General features: G+C 51.2%; 1 protein-coding gene across 3 annotated transcripts in view; it reads right to left on the bottom strand.

The window, feature by feature from the left end:
* The window catches only part of Kiaa1671 (KIAA1671 ortholog), a 135,357-nt gene that overhangs the window by 13,494 nt on the left and 103,118 nt on the right, over positions 1 to 18,745 (bottom strand). The window lies entirely within an intron of this gene.

Below are 18,745 nucleotides of genomic sequence, written 5' to 3'. Positions count from 1 at the left end.
AACCAGCCACTAATACCCTGGATCTCTCAAGAGTAACCAAAAGTGGTCTTGTGTGGGCTACTCTCTCACAGTGATCCAGATGAACTGTCGCCCTGGCCTTTCGTGACACTCCCAGCTAGCATCTTTGGATGAGGACTCTGGAGGTGGGGGAGGAGAGGGAAGATCATCCTGGCATGGCTTCATTCATTCCTCTTCAGACCCTTACAGCCCAGCAACGAAATACACAAGCACCAGGGAGGAACAGCCTGCCCAGGTGGTCTCAGTTCGGGCCACCTCCATTGCAAAGGAGTTATAATGGGGGTTTGGGGTGAAGGGGCTCAGTGGTAGAGTCTCTGTCAGGACTACATGCACGCACTCACTCATACACACACACACACACACACACACACACACACACATCCCAGGGAACATTTTTACACAAATGAAACACCATGACTGACTCTGGTCTGGGATTTTCTGTGGGTCAGTCTCTCCACATGGTCCTTGTTGGCCAGAGAACACCCCACTGTGTGGGACCAAGGACGGTGACTTCTAAGCAGCTGGTTGTTTTTACACTCAGGATCAGCCACAGGGTGTGCATCCTCGGGCTGTCATTATCATCTCTGTGAACACTTCCCTAGACACTGCTGAGCACAGTGTGTCTGAGACAGGCTGATGTCTGCCCCAGCCTGCAGTAGCACAGGGGACTGACCTTACACATGCTGTGCCATAGTGGATGGCTCCAGCTGGGACCATGTTTGCATTTTTATATCCAAGGTCATGGGCCACATTCGAGGGCCTGGAACCCTTGAATCCTCCCTGGAACTTAGGACTTGCTATGAGCAAATGTTACAGATCAGCCCTTCCCCAACTCCATCCCACCTTATTGTCATGGCCTTCTTGACAGTTTTCGTAGCTGCAAGGCCCTACGTCAGCCACTTCCCAGAGAACTTGTAACACTTAAGCTTTCTAGAAAATCTTACATTCAGCGTTTGCTTGAAGGCAAGACCTCCTACTGAGTCTTGTCTCAGTTCTACCCAAGCTCACCAACCATGAGTGAGGCTGGGAGAGCAGAGGCCTCTGAAGCAGCCTCCCAGGTGTCACCGGGGCCAGAACACATCTCTGCCATGTTCTTCTGGTGCAGATGGCACAATCTGTGGCCACAGCATCCTGACATAGACAAGAGGGGCCTCACCTGCCAAGAGCTTTCTTTTGAGACAGGAATGGTGATGTCTTGTTACGTAAAGGACACGACTGTGAGTTGCTGTGGCCCTTTGCAAAAGTTTGACTTAGACAGCTGCTGAGGCCTCTGGTGATAAGGGGGAAATGTCATTTCAGGAGAAGGTAAACGAGACAGGAAGTACCTGAAAGAGGGACAGGAGGCAGAAGGAACAGCTGCACCCTGAAGAAGCCCCTCTCTCACTGCAGGGGCTCACAGAGGCTAAGCCAGAGGCTCCTTCCCTCTGCAGCACAGATCTTAACTCCCCTGCCCAGAGCCTCACGCTCCTTCCATCTGAAGATTCCTGATTTCCAGTGACTGAATGCTGAGTCCTGCCTTCCCAGCCTCTAGCTGAGAAAACAGGCCCTTCCTCTCTCCTTTCCCATCTCCCTTCTGCAGACCGCTGTGAGGCCTCCACCTCCCCCGCACTGTCATTTCCTCTCTCGAACCCCAAAAGAATGAATCCCCTCTTAAATGTTTTTATATAAGAGACAAAGAACCTGCAAAAGAGAGCTTGTGGTCCTGGTGACATTGTTATGTGTGGTGGGGGTTGATTCATGCCTGTAATCCCAACACTTCAGGGACTGAAACAGGGTGGATTGCCGTGAATTCAGTGCTAGTCTGGGCTACATAGTGAGTTCTAGGCTAGTCAGAACTTCTTTGCAAGACCTTGTCTCAAGAATTTAAAAACAGCAAAAGTAAGCACTAAAAAGCATACACAAGCAATGGGAAAGAGGGCAGGAGAGCTGGGTCTAGGTCAGATGGTAGCAACACCCAAATCCCTGCAACAGTTCTGCCAACTCCAAATAAGAGGAACCAAATCCTAGACATCAGACCCAGGAGGTTCCTCAGAAGCCACTCTCTCTGCACTTTACTGCCAGACAAGGAAACTGAGGCACGGGAACTGAGCAGAATGTAGCCCTAAGTTTCCAAGATGGGTGAAAGGCAGAGCCTGGAAGACGGGGGCTCCATCTGCGGGATCCACAACTCTCTCCAGACCCCCAGACAATACCTGCTTGCTCCACCTTTCTCACAAGGCTCCAGGAGGTTCTAATAAGGACACAGGCTTTGGACCCCTCAGGAATCTGGGATTTAAAAGCCCACTGGCTCGGCCCAGCAACTCACTAGGCACTAGGACCACAGTGAGTGGGAGCTCCTCCCCAAGGCTTGTGCCTAGACCAAGCTAGCATACACCTCTAAGGTTTGTGCTCAAACAAGTTAGAACATATGTCTGCCTATTTAAAACCTGCAGGTTTAGCTGAATCAACAGGGTTCGTTCCAGAAGTTCATCTCAGGGAGATGAGCAAGGACAGTTGCCAGGTTCCAGAACACAGCCGCTCCCTGCAGGACTGCCATCAGTGCAAAACAGGAACAACAGCCTGAGCGCTGAAGAGGGTGGGGACCATGGAACATTACATAGGGAGGCCAGGCTGAGATGAAAACGGCACTCACACAGAATGTCTGCCACCACAGAGAGATGTCTTGAACACTAGGTAACACAAACTCAGAATTAAAAAAGTCTCAGCAACAATGTGCCAGGAAAGTAGTTTTGTCTAAACAAACAAGTACACATGAATGTAAGCAAAAAAAAAAAAAAAAATCTAGAAGGTTCCATGGCAAACTGGCTGAAGGTGCACTAAGAGACACTCCGTACTGACTGTGTCTTTGCTTAGCATGCCTTCTAGATGAATCCCGAGATGAAACTGAATAAGGCAGACCCCACTCCTTCACGCTGACCTGCTAACGAACTGTCAAGCTTCTACAAAGAAACAGATGGCACATTTTGGGGGTCTCTGGGCTAACAATTACTCAGCCACTATTAAGATGGCACTGAAGGCTAGTGTGACATTCAGTACTGATTGTCAGCTTGGCAGAACTAGGATCTGGACATGTGCTTGAGGGGACCCCACCCCCACATGATGGCGGCATGAACAAAAAGGAGGTGAGCTGAGCGCCAACATCCATCCGTGTCTCCCTACTTCCAGACTGTGCGTGCCAACTGACCTCATCTTCCCGCTGCCATGACGGACTCCAGATGCTTTTGTTGGGTGTTATGCCACAGGAATGGAATAGTAACTAATACACCTGGGAAGTAAGTGGTGTGTGCCATAAAACAGGAGCTTGGCAAGACTGCCTGTGCCCTCAGGCAGTGTTTTGCTCACTCTAGATCCATAGCCCAAACCCTTGGGAAAATGCCAGGCCTGTAGCAGCTGTTGAATAAATATGCTGGGAATACATGTCTCCACAAATGCACACGTGTGTGTATGTGTGTATATGTGTGTGTGTGTGTGTATCAGGAAGTCAATACTGTGAGGAGGAACAGGGAGTACACCATGCCTGCCTGCATGTATTTTGGAGTGTCTGACACATCTCCTAAGAAAGAGCCCTAAGCCAAACGGCCACCAGCTGACAGTGAAGCTCCAAAGAATCCGAGAAGCCTGCCCCTCACCCCCAGCCAGTCTACACCCCAGCTGTGTAGGGAGCTGTGCCATCAAAGACCCAAGTGGCACGGGGACATTTGCTCTGTCTCGGGATTCTAAAACAATGCTCAGGTTAGACCTGGGAACATGAAGACCCTGTGTGGCCCCGTCTCACATGGGGAGAAGACTGAGACCCTGAGAAGGGATTTCATGACCTCCAGATCACCTACATGTCTAGAAAGTGGCAGGGCTGGACCATGATCCTGGGATTGGTGGATGCTCAGGTGCTCACATTCCTGACTGTTTTGGCTCTGAGGCGCTGCTGGAACTCAGTAACCACTTCTCAGCCGAGTGAGGGCCAAGCAAGGCAGGAGTGATGAGCTCTCCCTCTCGTGGGACAGCTTTTCCCAGAGTGGCAGGCTCACACCAGGCAGCTGGTCTGCGGGAAGAGGGTTTGGTTTCAGGGTCGAGTGTGCAAACCAGGCTTTCGGGAGGCTATAAAGGAAGGCGGCAGCTGGGCTGGGAGGCTGGGACTCCCTGAGAACCCATGGGGCCTATGCTCTGTATCAGATAAGAGTATAATAGCTCTCTCAACTTAACACTGGAGCTACATCCTGAGAAGCACACCTTAAGAAAATATCTGGAGTAGAAAAGGCCATGAATATACCCTGGCCACTGTATGTCCCAGCCTAGCCTGGCCCAAGCTGACAAGGGAAAGCCCACAGAAGCCCATGGGCAGCGGGAGGGAGAGGGAGCTATGCCCCCTATTCTGTCTCCTGTGCTGGTGATAGAAAGCCAAGCTTAGGGAGGAATAGTTACACAAAAGCCTGAGACTATACTGTCTCCACTCAGGTGGAATACACTCCCCCAGTGCCTTAAGATTCTTAAGACAGCCAAGTGAGCCAAACTTGACCTCCTTTTTCAAACATCGTATGTCAACTCTCTCCTGATTTATTCTAGGCAAGGGACAACATCGCAGCCAGAAGTGTGAACCTATCAGAAAGCAATAAGCTGGGTGTGACACCATGGCCTCAGGATCAACCCCCAGTCCGCCAAGCGAGAGTGATGTCTCCCTGGGCATACCATGACCACCGGTTCAGTCATGACTTGTGGGGACACTCACATTATAAGTTTACCATGTGCCTCTATTCCCAGTGTCCTTAATTCACAAAACTCATCTGCACAAACATAGATGCCTGCCTGCACACAGAGAGACACAAATTGGAGCACCCCAAACACATTCACACACACACACTTACAAAGCCCACACATTACACACACATACAACAAATATATACTCAAATGAAGACACACACACAAGTACAGACTACAAACTGTGGGCACACATGTATATGCACACACAAGAGCTCACAAATACCATCAAGGACCTAACTCACACATACTAATATAGATAACTGTGCATACACAAATATGCACAAGTTCATGGCAATCCCAGCAAACCACCGTGAGTGACAGGAGATACTACCCCATGACTATTCCGTAAGTGTGCCTGAGTTCCAGTACCCGGATGGCGGGAGAAAACCTGTGCTCTGGCCTTCATATCTGCACTGCAGCACATACAGATCCAAACGAGAAAATTACCAAAGGAATTCGTATGGGAAGATGACAAGGACATGGCAGGGTTGGTGGGGGGAGTCTAAAAGAGCAAGGGCAGAAAGGGGGGGGTCCCAGATCCCCTGGCCCTCAGGAAAGGGAGACTACACACAGACGTCTAGAATCACAGGACAAAGGACTTGGAGCAGGGCATGTGACAAGACGCAGACCTTGAAGAGGTTCAGGTATGGGCAAGTGTGTGACTGGGCAGGCAGGACAAGGCTGGTGTGGGTGCTTCACCTACCAGGGCACTCACTGCTGTGGGCTGCAATGGGCAGTGGGCAGCTGGGTCCAGGAGGCAGGCTGAGCGCCCTTTCCCAGGATGCTCTCTGCTGATGAGCAGGAGCCCCAGGCTGATTCATAGACCTGATCAGACCCCACAGGGGGATCCACAATGATCTCTTCCCAGCACTACTGGTTCTTCAGAGGCTGTGGGAAACACCCAGCAGATACTCTCATGGATCTCAAGTTGGGATGGCCTGCCTCTGTGTGCTTGTCACATGCCTGGTAGGTCATGCCTGGTCAGGACAGTTCAGCAGCCCACAGGAGGCCTTGGCCACAGTACACAGGGATGAGTCTCGCTACTCCCTACCTGTCAGCATGTGTACATGTGTATGTCAGCACATACATGTGAACATGCATATAAGTCAATGTGTGCTTGCGTAAGTTTAAATGAGCACATGGTATGCAGATATTTGTATATATAGGAGCCTGTGCACATGTGTATATGTTTCATTGTGTACACTACTGAGTGTACAAATGGCTATGCATAAATGTGCATGGGCCTATGTGCATGTGTATGTGTGAACTGTGTCTCTCTCTGCATGCCTGTATGTGTGCATATATGGGTACGTGTGTATTCACATGTGCTCTCAATGAGGTGTCAGCTGACACTGCAGGTCACCTCACATAGGTCACATCAGTCACCTCACCAGCCCTGGTCATGAACTCAAGTGCCCTCAGCCACATGCAGCCTTGAAACTATACAGTGTCTTTGCAGTGTTATAGGTGACCCGTGGTGTCCCTGCAGTGTTATAGGTGACCCGTGGTGTCCCCTGCAGTGTTATAGATGACCAGTGGTGTCCTCTGCAGTGTTATAGATGACCAGTGGTGTCCTCTGCAGTGTTATAGATGACCCGTGGTGTCCCCTGCAGTGTTAGACAGAAAAGCTGGGACAGCCTAAGTGTCCAAAAGTCAGCAGGTCTGGCTGGATGATGAGCTGTAACATCCAAGTGGATCTCATGCAGAAGGCCGATGCTCACAGGCCTAGTGGCCAGTCACAGCAGAGGCTCATGTGTTCAGGCTCCACATCTCCACACTGAGTAGTCACTGGCCTGGCTGTCTATAAGGATGGTATATCTTCTCCACATGTGGAACCCAGGCCCGACCAGAACAGAATCTAGAGCTAGAGATGGGCAGAGCAAGTAACAAGTCTGTGACTCTAAGGGTGGAGGGCCTGGGCATAGCCTAACCTCTCGATTCTGCAACCAATTAGCAACTGCCCCTCGAGTTCCAGAGAAGGCAGGAAGGGGCCTCCAGGGTCTGACTTTTGGGGCAGCAAGAGGAAGTGCAGAGAGGGAAAACAAGGAGTGGGGAGCAGCACCCACCGGTCCCTTCCATAGCGTCTCTCTGCTTTCTGGGACCTGCAGGAGTAAGGAGGTAAAGGACATGCCTGTGAGAGCCTTGCAGGTGGGCACTGATGCACAGGCTCCTTGGGTATAGCTGATCCAGACCTTGGTCCTAGCTCCCTGGATCTAGAAGCTGTGTAACCTTGGGCCAGTGACTTCACCTCTCAGAACCTCAAATGGCTGGCAGTGTAGGGCTAGTGAGTCATAGGAATATGGAGCACTATGACAGACACGCTCAGGAAATGCTTAGAAGTGACTGTGATCTTCAGTTCAGTGGGCCAGTGGAACTGCCTCCCAAGCCTGAGGGGCAGGAAGCTTTAAGAAACTGGGTTGCTCCTGGTTTCCCGGTAGGGATCGTGGGAGGCGGAGCTGCAGTGAGGTGGGAGGAGTTTATAGGAACTGTCTGGCAGCTGTGACAGAAGCAGCTTCCAGAAAACAAACCCCCAGCAGCTCACAGAACAGGCAGCACCCCAGGTGATAGGACCCTCCCAGACTCCCACTCACAGGCAGCTGGCGGTCCAGGCTGACAACCATTCCATGCCAGCTGGCCTCAGGACTCACTTAGGTCTGGCTCTGGCTGATCTTTCCCGTAGCCATCAAGGTGAGAAGCCGCACAGTTCCCCAGCTCTGCATTTAGAATCCAGGAGCAGGGGTTGTGTTCCTGCCCTCTACCCTCTTCCCAGCCACTCCAACCCACAGTCCCTTCACATGCTAGCAAATTCCCACTTCCAAGCAAACACACAGTGCCTACTCTGTGCAAATAAACACGGGAGTTAAGCTATGCATACAGGGACAGAAAATGCTCCAGCAGACTCTCAGTGGGCAGAAGGCCAGGGTCACTCACCTCCTGGGATCTCTCACAGTTCACTATACTTGGTTCTCATTTCTAAACACCAGCTGGTCGCCCACTCTCCCACATATAAGACCCTCTGCTGGCCTGTCTCCTCAATGCGACACGAGTAAAAATCATATTTGAGGGGGCTGGAGAGATGGCTTGGTGGTTAAGAACACTGATTGTTCTTGCAGAGGACCTGGGTTCGATTCCCAGCACCCACATCGCAGCTCACAACTGTCTGTAACTCCAAGATCTCACATCTTCACATAGACTCTCATATGCAAGCAAAACACCAATGCACATAAAATAAAAATAAATAAATTATTTTAAAAAATAAAGTTTGAAGCTTCAAATTTTCTGCTCTAGACAGGGGATACATTCTCCATTGCTGTCCTCATTCCTAGGACAGGAGAGTTAGAGGACAACCAAGGTGGCCTCCACACTCTCTCTAGAGCTCCCAGGTGACAGAGGTAGCAAGCTCAGACTTGGGAAGACTGAAGTTCAAAAGCTTCCTTATAAAGAGGCCAGGTTTCTGTCTGGCCTTGCCAAAAAAAAAACCCACAAACAAACAAACAACAACAACAACAACAAAAGCCGGGCGGTGGTGGCACACGCCTTTAATCCCAGCACTTGGGAGGCAGAGGCAGGCGGATCTCTGTGAGTTCGAGACCAGCCTGGTCTACAAGAGCTAGTTCCAGGGCAGGCTCCAAAACCACAGAGAAACCCTGTCTCGAAAAACCACAAAAAAAAAAAAAAAAAACCATGGTTGGAAGTGGAGCTCAGAGTTGCCTAGCAGCAGGCAGGAGGCCCTGAGTTCCAACACACACACACACACACACACACACACAGAAAGAGAGAGAGAGAGAGAGAGAGAGAGAGAGAGAGAGAGAGAGAGAGAGTTGGGCGATTACAATTTGAGCAGCTTGTAGCCTTGCAGTAGCAGTTGAGGAACCCCAGCTAGAGGCTCTACTACCCACTGGCCATGCAGCTTGGAGCCCTTGGCTTCATGTTCTGAACCTAAACATAGCAGCAACTACTAAAATTGTTATACGTTTTATTTATTATTACTATTTTCCACAAGCTGCCCACAAAAGACATTCCAGCCAGCAGGACACAAGCTGGGCAAGGTCTCACATGAGTCACTAGGCTCTGCATTCAGGAGCAGACACGGCATCCTCTGCAGGGGACACAGTACTGCTCTCCACCCTGGGTTTCCAAGGGCCCTGAAGCCACCCAGGACTTTGTTTTAGGGGTAGGGATGTGGCCTCTGCAGGTCACGGGGTTCCTGGTGTTTCCAAGGGTCACTGGAGGCTGCCTTTCGTCTCCTTTCGGGGGAAGCACAGCCTGAGGTCGCCAGGGCTCACCTTTCCCCGTCACAAATGTCCCTGGGTACTGCTGTTGTGGGTTGGATCATGTGTTGTAGGTGGGTCATGGTCACTGACCCATCCAGGGAAGGCCTGGCCCACAGGAATGGACGCGGTCCAATCGAGGCCTCTGCTTTCCCTACCCTTGGTCTCCAGCACAGGGCTGGTTCTGAGGAGCTGTTTTTAACTCCCCCGCCCAGAGACAAGCCGGTGGCATTTAAATCTTCCTCCAGCTCCCTATTTATAGAATGTGGCAGGCAGTGGGGCACTGCTCCCATTGATAATTAGGGAATCCACATTGCGCCCCAGCCTCAGGGGGTCTGCGCCTGTCAGGTGGCTCCAGAGACCCAGGATCCCTAATGGGAAGGACTAGACCCAGCCGCACCCGCACAAGGAATGTCAAAGCTGGGCTGAGAGTGATGCAGGTTTCAAAAAGGGGGGCTCTCTCCTGAATTTGGGGGTCTGGCCTCCTATGGTGGCACAGCCCGACTCTGCTTGCATTTTACAGGACACAGATACTGTTGGGTCATAGGTCATACCCACACAGGGCTCTGGCAGATTTGGCTAATTAATGGAGCCTGTGGTGGGGAGACACAAGGAGAGAGGTTCTGAACCACCTTGGGGGCGGGGGTGAGACAATACACAACACACTTGTCTTTATCAACTTGACACAAACTAGCATCACCAGGGAAGAGGGAACCTCCTCCATGAGATTGTCATAGACAAACCTGGAGGGCATAGTCTTGATTAATGACAGAAGTGGGAGGCCCAGCCCATTGTGAGTGGTGCCATCCCTGGGCTGCTGGTCCTGGTTTCTGAAAGAAAGCAGGCTGAGCAAGCCATGGTATAATAAGGAGGAACCTTGTTGGTTCCTGGCCGCTTAGCCCCTAAATAATCACACAGAAACTGTATTAATTAAATCACTGCTCGGCCCATTAGCTCTAGCTTTTTATTGGCTAACTCTTATATCTTAATTTAACCCATTTCTATTCATCTGTGTATCGCCACATGGCTTACCGGATAAAGTTCTGGGCTACATGGCTTCTCTCTGACTCTGCCCTTCTTTCTTCCAGCATTCAGTTTAGCTTTCCCCGCCTAGCTCTTTCTGCCCTGCTCTGCTATGGGTTCAGAGCAGGCCTTTATTAACCAATGGTATTCACAGCATACAGAGGGCAACCCCACATCACCATGAGGAGCAAGTCAGTAAGCAGCTCCCCTCCATAGCCTCTGCAACAGCTCCTGTCTTCAGGTTCCTATCCTGACTTTCTTCAGAGATGAACAGTGATGTGGAAGTATAAGCCAAATAACCCTTTCCTCCCCAGATGATTTTGGTTACGGCATATCTACACAGCAACAGAAAGCAAACCAGACAAGGTTTGAACCCTAGACACCTGCCTGCCTGCCACATGAGTCAATTGATGTCCTCGAGCCTCACTTTATTCCTCTGCAAAATGGGGCTAGTAGTAGATCTGACTTCCTGTTGGGAAGACCAAGAAATATCTACTTCATGTGTGGGACTCTGTGCCTCCTGGGGAAGGGAGGGCAGGAGAGAAGTAGGGAGGAGGGGGGAAGAAGAGAATTTCTCAACACTCTCTGTAATATAAGTACTGCTACACGCCACAGTGTAGGTGGGAATCCAAGATTCAGACAGGTTAATTCACTTGCCTAAGGCCATAGAGCTCACAAGCAGCAGAACTGCAGTAAACTCCAAAATGCCCTGCTGTTGAGACTCAGAGTGGACATCTGTGCTGGGGCACAGGACAGTCACGGCAGATGATGGTGTCTGGACTCAGGCAGCACCTAGCAGAGGAGGGCTGGAAGCGGGTAAATGGACCCCAGCATCTCCCAGGGCACCTGCCACTTGAGGTCATTTCATGCAGGGTGGAGCAGGGTACGCATGGGGAAGCTTCTCACAGTGCCCTCTTGGCTCCCTTCAAAGTGGACATTCCCATGATGGACAGGCCTCTCTTCCAACCAAAGGCAGCTCAAACCCCAAGTCTTTCCCCTGCCAGCAGAACTGGTGACCCACAGGGCTCCTATCTACCCATCGAACCCTTTACATCTGGACCTGGGTCTGGACCAGGAAAGCAGGAGAAGACAAAGATGGGCCTCAGCACAGGACACAGGCAGCCTCCTTCCCACTGTCACTACAGACTCCAGAGACTGCATGGCACCCTGCATCGTTACACTGTATTTGTCCAGTGAGGACAATCAACACTCCCAGGGTAGCACAACCCGTACTCAGCTCATTGTTTATTAAAAAAAAAGAAAAGAAAAAGAAAGGGAGGAAGGAAGGAAGGAAGGAAGGAAGGAAGAAAGAAAGAAAGAAAGAAAGAAAGAAAGAAAGAAAGAAAGTAAGTCAGGAGGAAGACATGGTAGGGGTGTCCTGGGGAAGGAGTGGAGGATTTGGGGTACGTTCAAGATAAAGTGTATAAAACTGTCAAAGAGTAAATAAAAGACGTTCTCAAAAAACAGCTGTGACAGACCTCCCTGCCTGTGTCTGAAGGATGTTCTAGACTTCATATCCACTGTTCCCCTGTAGGGTGACATTCTGCTCACCTCAGATATCATGAACCCAAAAGACACTTCAAAGACAGACCTTCAGGAAGCTGATCCAGGCACAGGGAAGGTGCCGAGCACCCACGGTATACGCTACCTCCTGAGTGCCCGACTGCTAATGTAACCCAGGGGTAAAATATTCTCATAAATCAGAACACCCGCCACTGAGGACTTCCTGTTGCTAGGCAACCAGGAGCTACTGCAGTGCGCATGCCCCTCCCCAGGGTTTTCGTGTGGGTGGTGTGCCACGGTGGTGCAGCTGAGGAGGGTCTAGCCCAGTGCTTGCTTGGTCTCCAAAAGCTGCCTACCATGCACCCACCACGCCTTCCCCACCCCACTATTCTTAGATAAGAAGAGAACATGAGTCTCACCCGGGGCCAGAGCTGTGCAGAGCTGTGGTCTGGGTCATGCCCAGACAGAAGCACAGGCGTGGCAGGATTGCCTCAGAACCTGCATCTAAATGAGAGCCCTGGGCCACACGCATGGGAAAATGGAAACCCAGTTTTACACACTACCTCTTTAAATAACTACCATCTCCAGATGGCTCCAGAGAGACTGGGGCAGCTATAAAGGAGGCACCCCAAAAATTTCAAGAGTCAAATTTAGTTTTAAGGTTGGTTATTTTTTTTTCCCTTACAATACTGAGGATAGAACCCAAGGCCTATAACATACTGGGGGGGGAGTGCGCTCCCCACGGAGTCACACCCAGCTCGAGTTACTGTAAAATATGAATCTAGATCTAGCCACAAAGCAGTTTAAAAAGAAAAGACCTCATCTTTCCCAGGCTGGCCTGGAACTATCTATGTAGTCCAGGATGGCCCAGAACTACTGACCTGCAGGTGCACACAGTCAGGCCTGGCTCCCACCTCACCTAGAAGAACCCTGAGTTTCCATTTACGACTGTCAGAAACCACCAAGATGCAGGGATAGTTTACTCCTGGAGCCCTGGACACCCTAGGAAAGGCTTGAAGGAGAAGGCCACCATTCTAACTTCCCACACAGCCACGTTCTCACCAGGAGACACTCCGTAACAACTCAGGGCAATGCGTGGAAGCAACATGGAGCACAGGCGTGAATTCCTACAGTACTATCTGCTCAGCCTCCCGTGGCTGCCATTACACACAGATTAAACCCCTAGCCATCATCCGGTCCTACCAAGACTTGTTCACTTCTCCCAATTCCCTGTCTCATACACCAACCCATGATTGTGTATGGTGAATCCCGGTATGTTGTGTGGTTCAGGGTGTGACTCAACCTTGTCGTCTTGCATTACAGTGTCCTTGCTGAGCCAATAAGTACACAGCCTTCTTAGACAGACACACGGGCAAGGGCATCAAAGGAGGTCCTGGGCTACCCTCCATGTTTCTCCCAGGGCAGCTGAACTTTACCCATGGGGAAGACCCTCTGCATTGGAAGGCAGCCACATGACACAGTCTGTGACATCAGCAGAGCACCCAGATAAACTGTGACTGGATTCTTAACCAGACACTTTGGGACAACTGTAGGATCATGTTGGAAGGCATGGAGGGCATGGGAATGTACCACACACAGTGGCTCTGTCTGGCATTCTGGTGGCCCCAGCTCTTCTCATTCACCAACCCCTGGCCATAAGCACAGCCCCCACAGCATGGCCTCACTAGCGGTCCCCATGCTGTGTTCTTGCCTCAGATGGCTCCACCACTCCATGTCCACCGAGCTTTCCGGGCCCTCTGTTGGCCATATGCCTTCTCTTTTTCCTGTTGTCTATTAATTCCCCTCCCAGCGCCAGGAAGAAGGTACAGCACCTTGCCAAGGCATTTGTTCGCAGAGATGATCCTGCTATCTGCTCTCACCTATACACCCTGGATACACACATGGCATTTGTTCGCAGAGATGATCCTATCTGCTCTCACCTATACACCCTGGATACAGACACGAGTAAAGCTGCTCTTGCAGAGAACAAGGCTCGGGGAGCCTGTGCAGTGTACTCAAGGCCACACTGCGAGCAGGAGGTAGAGTCAGCGTTCAAGGCCAAGCCTGTCTCTGGTTGGAGGTTCGTCCCACATATATTCTTCACTGTTAGAAACTGGGGAGGTCCTTGTAGGAGGATAAGTGTCCCAGGAAGTAGCAGGCAGGATTTCCCTTGCTTTGAACAGCCCTCACTTAAGACAGACAAGAGGGTTAATACCTGTCACAGAGCAGAAGGAAAACAGAAACAGAAAAACTGACCAGCTGGACTGGCTCCATGTCATGGCTCATGGATCACAGGTGCCTTAGTGGATGTCCCTGTCCGTTCATCTGTCCCCCTGCTTCTGTGATTCAGTTACTGGGTATGGTCACATCCTCAGAAACACAGGCCGGGAAAGGCAGCAATGGGGCGTGACTCTACGGCCCATTATCAAAGTTCCAGTCATCTCCCAGTGTTGGCACACAAATGAGGGCAGGGACCAGGGGTACAAACAGGGCAGTGGAGGCAGAAGCTGAAACTTGGTTTTCTCTGGCCCAATAGAGGGCTTCTGCTAGACCCACGGAGACAGGCCAGGCTCACTCCAGACGCATTCAATCTCTCCTACTCTGTAGGTGGGGATGAGATCAGAAATACCAAGCTTGGCTTGGAAGGGCAGATGTGGGGACTCAGAGCCAGCCAGACTGCCATGTGCTCTGGGTGATCCAGGCCATGGCTCTGGGCCTTGATATCTCCCTGGGAGAGACTGCATGAGACAGTGTGAAAGGCAGCATGAAAAGCCATAGCACAGGGCAGACACACCAGGGGCCCATGGTCCCTCCCCATCGCGTGGCTCCTGTACTCTGAGCACAGGATGACCATAGATCACACAGCTCTGGGATGGCTCTGTGCTTTCGCTATGAGTTCCACCAAGACTCTGCAGTCTGCCTGCTGTGTGACCTTGGGCAGGTCACTTGGCCCCTCTGAGCCTGTCCAGTGGTGTCTTAACAGGTAGAATTAAAGACCACCAGAGCACCGTGCAGTGCGGGGCACACGGTAGACAATCAATACATAGCAGCCATCATCTTGGCTGTGCTTTGGCCGCTGTCTCCTTGACTCTCCTTGGGAAACTTGGAGGGCAAAGTGAAAAGGATGCTGCCCCGGGCAGGAAATGCTCTCTCTGTCCTCTTCCGGCATCGACACCTGTCAGACAGCCGCTGCCACTTCCACAACATCTAAAAGTCTTATTTCCCCAATTAAGAGGCGCTAATTAGTCACACGTCTGGCATTGATACTTTAGCCTGGAGAGTGGGAAGGAAATCTGAACAGTGTGAAGAAGACAGCAGGAAAAACAGGCGGCAGCCGCTGCTACTGGAGTCGCCCACAGCCATCCGCGCAGGGGACGCAGAGTCTGCATCCTTCAGAGCCACTGCAGTCAGGCCCAGTCCCCATGGAGCAGTCCAAGACCCTCCTGCGGCTGCTGCACCACTGGGATCTTCACAAGCAAACGCCGCATGTAGTCAGGGTGTGGCGAGGGATGCCCCCCAGGGCTGGGGTGGCACCTATCAGGTGGGGCAGGCTAGCCAGCATCAGAAGGTGGTTGGTGAATGATGGCCCAGCATGCCAGAGTCACTCTGGCTTTGGACCTCTCTGTGTCTGACCTAGGAAGAGACTGAGGCAGGAGGCTGGGGATGTAGCTCAGCTGGTAGACTGAGGCAGGAGGCTGGGGGTGTAGCTCAGCTGGTAGACTGCTTTGCTCAATACACTCAAAGCCCTGAGCTCAAATGTGAGTCACATAAACCGAATGTGGTGCACAGAGCATGTCTGACTCCCCAGTGCCACAGAGGTGGAAGCAGGTGTCACCCTCCTCAGAGTAAGGAGTTCAGGCCCAGAGTGAGAGTCTAAGATAGGGGAAAGGGAAGGGATGGAGAGAGAGAATGTGAGCTAGGATGTACACCCTCACCCACCACACTGCCTGGCTGCCTCCCTGCTCTGAGCTCGGGACCCCCAAGGCCTCTCACTCCCAGGGTCTCTGTGCGGGGGACAGAACAGACCTTCAAGTGTCTTGGTCTGTCACAGCACAGACAGTGAACTGCTGGCTCTAGGGTCCCTGGGCATGATTCTGCTTTAACAAACTGATAATACTAAGGACAAAACTGCCAACCTTGAGAAACAACAAAGACACCAACCTTGGGCAGTGCTGTGGCTACAGAGCATCCCCATCTGCTTCTTGCTTCTCTCTCAGCATGGGGAGATAGGTCCCACCCTCACCGCTCTCCCCACACGTCAGCCCCTAAGTGTGGTAAACGCACTGACTGCCAGGCCCTATGGCAGTCTCACTAATAAAACTCTATAGGTTTGCTCGATTCAGAAACCCTCCACTCACTCATGACGGAGGCCACCCGGGCCCAGGCACAAGCCTCACAGTTCAATCCCAAATAGGGGGCCTGGTGTCTAAAAAAGGGGTCATGTGACTCTGGCTGAGTCACCTCATTCTCTGGGCCTCAGCTTGCCCAGAGAGATGGCCAAAGTTTTCTCTTCTGTAATCTTGGGGCCCTTTTGGGCCTGCCCATCTTGTCTGTTTTGAGAATGCATGAAACACACAACTGCACAGATATTTCCCTCTGCCCAGTGAAAGCAGGGAGGGGCTTGTGTAAGGTTTACTTCATACAGCTTGCAGAACAGGCTTTTGATGGACTCCAGTGAGCTAGCTAAGAACAGGAAAGGCAGGAGCATCTCCTACAGTGTTACACAGGACAGCCTGCACAGCCAGATGCACTGAGACATGTCTTGCTAAATGACCCAGGCTGGGCCCACACTTGAAATCCCCCTGCATCAGCATCCCAGGTGCTGAGAGCACAGATGAATGCCACCACACTCTGGGCCAATGCAGATTACCAAATCCTGCATCTTGGATGAATGTGTCTAACCACATTAGCAACCTTGAAAAAGGACATCCACCATGATGTCGGCACTCACTGCCACTGCCGTAGGACATGCCCACTCACATCAGTGGACACAGCTACAGCAGCTTCCTCCGCTAAGGTCTCAGGAGCATAGAAAGCCTCAGGCAGTCTCCAGAGGGAGCCGGTGCAGAGCTGTACAACTGAAGGCTCGGAGATGTCCTGCGTTAAAATGAAGGCTTAAACAAGTGGTTCTTTAAAGGCCTTTCTTTGCTATTCTTTTTGGATGGATAGCTTTCCACAGACCAAGGGCTCCCTCAAAGACTTATGGGAAAGTTCCAGATGAGAAAAATGAAGGGGGCTAACTGTGACAGCAATGCTCAATTGAGACACTCAGTGTGGGAGGGGTCCCTTCCTGTCCCTGATACCCTGAGGGAAAACTGGAAAAGACTATCTTAGACTCTCACTCCCCCTAGGGGATCCCTTCACACCCATCTCCTGTGTCTCCCTGACAACCTTCAGAGGCATCTTGTGGATGAGGAGGTAAAGGACAGGATTTGCCCACAGGGTGTCAGGCTGCCTATGTGGGACTTGATCCTGGATCAGTCTTTACGCTGGACTGCGTTCAGCCTGTGTTGCCACCCTAGGGGGTTCAGGATGCACCAGGACCTTGTACAGCAGCAGCCACCTGCCCCAGTCCCAGACCAGCCTGGGCAGTTGGAATAGCCACCATGCGGTTAACACTGCCAGGAATCCTTGGGCCACTCTCAGTGACTTGCAAATGGAGAGAGCAGAGCATTCCCTGAGCTCTCCCGCCTGTGTCTTGTGGAGTTACATGGATTAAAGGCAGTGGGATGCAGGCGGGAGCTAGTCCGTGTGCTTCCTTTGCAAAGTAAAGACACAACCGTCTCCCCCCCCCCCCCATCACTATACTGCCATAGTAACGTTGTTGGGGGGCACTAAATAGCTTTCCAGACATCTTGGATCATCACCTTTAGGGCACCCCTATGTGATCCTGCCACCCTTCTCTTCAATGAGGAAGAGGAGGCAAAGAAGGCCAAATCAACCTGCTGAAGTCGCGGAGCTGCAACTCAAACCTGCACCCACGTTCACAGATGTGAGGTGAAGGTGTCAAGTTGATCCTCAGATTTCAGGGAGAAGGTACCGTCCCCACTCCCCAGACCTTCCCAAGGATAAGCAAAGCAGGACCTCGGGTCATTGAGAGGAAGGGCCCACCCCACCCCTTGCTGACTGCTTTCCTGCGGTGACATCAGCTCTGGCTGGTGTGAAGGGTTCTTCACCTGCCTGGCTGCAGAGTCAGCCAGTCAGAGGCCTGGATGGTGACTTCATCGACTGTCTCTTGGGTATGAATAGCCTGGAGCCAGCTGCCAGCCCCAGAGAAAGAAAACCTGACACCAAGCTGGAAGCAGTAGGGACCTACCGGGCCCAGGACGGTGGGCACCACCTCAAACCTGGGTTTTCTTTATGCCCGACTGGGCGAAGTGGTGTCTCAAAATAGTTTTAATTTGAATTTCCTTGATGACTAGGGATATTGAAAAATAGTTACTGGCCATCTGTCTGTCTGTCTGTCTGTAGGGCCTCCTTTTCCTCTTCTTTTGAAAATTGCCTCCAATTCAGTAGCCCATTTGTTGATTGGCGGTTTTATCTCCTTGGCATGTCGTTCTATAACTGTAAATTCTGGCTATTTGCTCCTTGTCTGAAGTGTGACTGGTGAAACTTTTCTCCCATGCCGTGGGCTGTCTACCCTGCTGGTAGTTCCATTTGCTGGGCAGACACCCTCTTCTCACGCGGTCCTATCTGTTGACACTTGGTTCCTGTGATGTTGATGTTCTGCTCAGAAAGTTCTCACCAACCCTAATGAAGAGTGTTCCTGTGGGGTTTTTTTTCTAGGTTTCCAATGCTTTTGTTTCACTTCAAATTCATTTTTGTACAATGTAAAAAAAAAACCCCACAGATATAATTTCATTCTTCTGCAGGTGGATATCCAGTTTTACCAGCAAGTTTATAAGTTTATTGACTTTTTTCCCATATATATATGTATATGTGTATATATATATATATATATATTTGCCTCTTTTGTCAAATCACGTGGGTACAGCTTTGTCGGTTCATTTCCAGGTCCTGTGCTCTGTCCTACTGGTTTACCTATCTATTTTTATGCCCGTACCAGGCTGCCTTTGTCACTATAGCTCTGTGGTATAATTTGAGGTCAGACACTGTTAACACCTTCATTCTTACTCCTAGGGATTGCTGTGCCTACTGTGGTCTCCCCTGGTTCT

Source organism: Alexandromys fortis, unplaced genomic scaffold (assembly GCF_014885135.2).
Source record: "Alexandromys fortis isolate MF-2015 unplaced genomic scaffold, M_Fortis_MF-2015_v1.1 scaffold_197, whole genome shotgun sequence".
In the NCBI taxonomy this organism is placed as follows: domain Eukaryota; kingdom Metazoa; phylum Chordata; class Mammalia; order Rodentia; family Cricetidae; genus Alexandromys; species Alexandromys fortis.
The sequence above is the reverse complement of the archived record's forward strand: the minus strand, read 5'-3'. Positions and strand labels throughout refer to the sequence as shown.